This window comes from Pseudomyrmex gracilis, unplaced genomic scaffold (assembly GCF_002006095.1).
Source record: "Pseudomyrmex gracilis isolate BER0280 unplaced genomic scaffold, ASM200609v1 scaffold_641, whole genome shotgun sequence".
NCBI classification, from domain to species: Eukaryota; Metazoa; Arthropoda; class Insecta; order Hymenoptera; family Formicidae; genus Pseudomyrmex; species Pseudomyrmex gracilis.
This window is the reverse complement of record NW_018021225.1, coordinates 19,580-24,213: the sequence shown is the minus strand read 5'-3', so window position 1 is coordinate 24,213 and position 4,634 is coordinate 19,580. Positions and strand designations below refer to the sequence as shown.

General features: G+C 37.2%; 1 pseudogene; it reads right to left on the bottom strand.

Moving 5' to 3' along the window:
* The window catches only part of LOC109861216, a 3,306-nt pseudogene extending 1,578 nt beyond the window's left edge, over positions 1–1,728 (bottom strand).
* Between the last annotated feature and the right edge of the window lie 2,906 nt (positions 1,729–4,634).

The window sequence follows — 4,634 nt, the reverse complement described above, 5'->3', positions numbered from 1 at the left end:
AAATTTGTCCGGATTTAAGTGGCGGACCCTGTATAAGTATACATATTTATTATGTGTATATTATAAACTGTAAATAAAACATTAGAAGTAAGATATTATAGGTAAAAATGTAATTCAAATATAACACATATAAAACTACTATAACAATAAAAAGTAGCACATTCTGCTGCAATATGCTAGTATCTTCGTCCGATTTCTTGTCTGCTTCTTGTATTTCTTCGGATGCATTAATTGAATTGTTCCGTGTATAATATGTTCCGTTGATGACTGTGTTTATATAATCGCGTCTTTTGCAAACAATCGGAAACGGACAGTATTTAAACCACTTTGCATGTTGCTCCCAAGGAACATCTTCCGGATTCTAATCTCTCAATCCTTCTCCGCAATAGTAACACAACGTCTGATCATCTTTCCCCGTGTAATAAAATCCAGCATTTGCAAGATCTTGTTTTGTTTGTTTTGATGATTTTGGCCATGCTTCAAATGTATTGATTCTTGCTTCATAAGTGCCAAATTGTGGATATTTCGGTTTTGACAATATTTTGTTTAACATTCCAATGTCCTCGGTAACATAATCCAAATCGGAAACGGACATAAAACATGTGGATTTCTGCTTCGTCTATATTTTTCGGAATTGTGCTAGAATCCACACTAATGGCTACGTTGTCGTAGGATAAGTTTTCAACAAATCGACATCGTCTGGACCACCGTTGATGATCGGCTAGTGGATTGTCATTCGTTTCCCATTTGCTTATTTCAAGTTTACATTTGAAACATTTTACCTTATCTTCTTCGCCCGTGTAATAGAATCCAGCTGCTNCCAGTCTTTCCGGTGTTATCTACGAGCATGGCCAATCTTTAAAACTGGTTAATCGAACAGATTCGTATCTATATTCTTCTTGACAGTTCTCCGGAATACAAGCCATTCTGATGAATATACAATTCTCTTTTTTATCCCTGTAAACTAATGGTTAAACGCAAACTTTGAGCTCTTAAATACTACTGCCCCCGCCGTTTCTTTTAAGTGAATTGGACAAAAGATAGCCCCTTCTCCATTGAAATTGTGATTAATTAGCAAAAAACCGAATGTTTACTTTATGCATATTGTAATTTTATATCTTTGCAACATACACGTTTTTAGTGCATCATTGCATTGCACATATCAGCACAATTCTCTTTATCTCATGGCACAGTATTGGGACAAGACATGAAGGAATAAATTTCTTATTTATTTAATATTTTATTTAGTATATTATGTACAGTACAAAAAAGTGCACAAATATATTTCATTCTTTGCTACCATCGCTCGTTTACAAAAACTTCACCTTCTGCTTGCACCAGACGTCTATTCTTCATGAATTCCAGTATACATGCTCTGCAGTTATAGGCTGGTCTATCGATTTTAAACAGTAGTTTAGCGCATGTCATACAGTGCATTGCCCACGGTAGAAAAAATAATGTGCTGTACAGGGAATGCGTATCCGTGCGTACAACAAATAAATCTATTGGTCCTTGTCGTTTGTAACATTTTACACATATTTGTCGTCGTGGTATGCGTTGCTCCAGATAGAACATTTGCACCTTTGGGTCGGCAACATGGAGACAAACACAATGGAGCAGATCGTGATAGGTTTCTGGATGATCCATTGGTCGAACACCATCGATCGAATCGAAATAATCCTCTCCTTCTTCCATCTCTTTCCAATCAGCTTCTGGTGGCAACTTCATAGTTTAAACAGCATAGACAGACATGTACCATTATATAAATAACAATTCAATAAGCAATTTATCAGATAAAAACAAACGCAAATATGTATCAAATTCGGTACTTACGTTGTGAAATTCTTCAGTAGTTTCTTTTTATAACACTTTGTAGTTAGAATCGATTGATGTGCGAACGTGAGATAGGATTTCTTAAATACTAATTACCCCACCGCTTCATCTCATTTGATTGGACAAGAGATAGCTCCTTCTCCAATAACGATTTTGATTATTTAGCAAAAAAACAAAAAATGATATTTCGATGCTAAACTACATAGAATTATACATTTGCGCGTTTTCGGCACGTTCGTATGTAACATGATCCATAGTGATGACTAGCATGATGAAAGCGAGAGATGCTGTCTTGATGTAACAAGATGCGGAAAAAACCAAGACATTTAGATGTTTCAACCGCATATGTATAAAATATCTGCAAATAAAGCTATCGAAACAACACATTTTCCAATTCTACATTCGCGAGTTTTCAGCACGTTCGTCTGTAACATAATTCGTTGAGATGAAGAGCGTCTTGATGTAATAAGATTCGTATCTTTTAGTTTTATACGCAGTTAAGTATAAAATAATCGTATAGCTGCAGTGAAACAAATAGACCGTGTACAAACATTGCAATCTGATATACTTTTAACACATACAGACTTTTAACACATGGAGTTTTAACACATTTAAAGGATGAAGTATAAAAAGAAGCGACTTTTGACGAGTCTCATCAGTCTCACTCAAGTGTCATCAAGTCTCTAGACTCAGTATCAAGTACATCGTAGTATTCAGAAGTCTACGAGAAATTATTATTTAATTATTGTGTGCTGGATGCACTTTCGCACAATATCATGGATATTGTGCGAAAGTGCATCCAGCACACGACCATCGTTCAGCCAGCTGCATCTCACTTACATTACACGGTAAATATGTTGGTCAAGAGCATTCAAAAACTCAACACCCAACTGCACAAATTGCAGAAATACGACCCGGAAGTTAGGATGGAAAAATGGAGATCAGCTTCCCCAGCAGTTATCGATAAGTATCGATAATATATTTTACATACTGCAAGTGTACACATTGTACATTGTACATGTTGCATTTTGTTTCAGAATGACGGCAACAGCTATCATGAGAGACTTGACAAGAGTGCTGCAGAGACAAACAACCCGCTTTGAGGAAATGGAGAGTATGGTAAACCAAGTCAATTGGATATCTTCATGCTTATGCGAATAGACCGCCTCCAAGTAAGTAAAGATGACAGCAAAAAATACATGTATTAGACAAGTGATATAAATGTTCTTTTTTCTTGTTTTAGGTGATGATGAAATAGAAGCAATAGAAATAGAAGTAGAATAGTTTTTTATATTACTTATATGTTTACTACTTGTATAGTTTATTAGTTTATAATGTTATCATACAAATATTAGTGTATAATATAGTTTATAATATAGTTTATAATACACATTTGTCTAAGTTTAGAAATAGAATAGTTTTTATATTGATTTTAATACTAATAATATTTTGTATTCTTTTATGTGTTAAGTACATATATTGTATTGGTTTTTTTCTGTTTTCTACTTTTTAAGTACACTAGTTTATAGAAGTACACGCGTTCTACTTTTTAAGCACACTAGTTTATAGAAGTACACGCGCACATCGCGTATATAAGTGTTACGTCCTGGGGACTCCACGGGCCCCTTTTCTTGCAACATGACGAACCAACATACAATAAATTCCTTTTTTTCTCAATAAATAACGCGAACGGACTCGGACTTTGACGCGATAGGCGCGCAAATAGAAATCGTGTCGACGCCCAAAAACAATAAACCGAGCCTAGCAACGATCTTAAAAATTGCTTCGTAGACAATAGCGAACAGAAACTTTTATTATTGTCTAAACATCCCGAGCAACTTTCCAAATAAACCCGGTTATCTCCGGGTCAAAGAAATACATCTTATAAAATTTAGGACAGCCGGCGCAAGTAAAGATCCGTTGCCACGAGCAATTACATAAAAAAAGTTTATCACTCGATAAATATCGAAAGGTCTATGCGGCGTTGTCGAAAAGACAACACTCTCCCTTTTTCCTTCCCCGAAAAATCGGACGAGGCGACCGAAGCGAGAGATCGTCGCCGATTGGCGATCTCGGAAGTCACCCGACCGACTAATTAACAAATAGGAACCAGCAAAGTTCAACTGAGTTCCCGATTGGGAGAGTCCTCGCTTACTCAAAATGGTATATAAGCCAGAGCTCTCGACATCGAAACGGAGAGAAAGAACCGCGCCGCGTGTCTAGAGGCAGTTACTGCCGCAGATTTTAGAAGCACCACAGCGAGTGAGTGAGTGACAGTGAGTGCAGAATGTGAGATCCAAGAGTGAACTACTACGCCGCAACAGCCTAGAACCTTTTATTAATCAACATCACTGGTCCGCAGCTAATAGTAAGTCCACATTGTAATTACTTTTATTCGGAGGTTCCACTGTTCGCGTACCTACCTCCCGACTTTGCGACTGATTTTTGGAGAAATCAAGAAACATTCAAAATAAACAAATACATAGACACACTTAAAAATTCGGTTTAATCGGAAGAGCTACTCGCGGTCTATAGCCGTCTTGGGTGGCGTCCGAATTATCGGAAGGGCTACTCGCGGTGTACAACCGTCTTGGGTGGCAGCCGAAATTTTGGAAGAGCTACTCGCGGTGTATAGTCGTCTCGGGTGGCAGCCGAAGTTTTCGGAAGGACTACTCGCGGTATATAGCCGTCTCGGGTGGCGTCCGAATTATTTTTTTTTCCTTTCTAAATCACGGAAACAAACAAAACTCGCTTATCTCCGAATATCAGTCTTAGAATCATGACACATCCAAATTTATTCC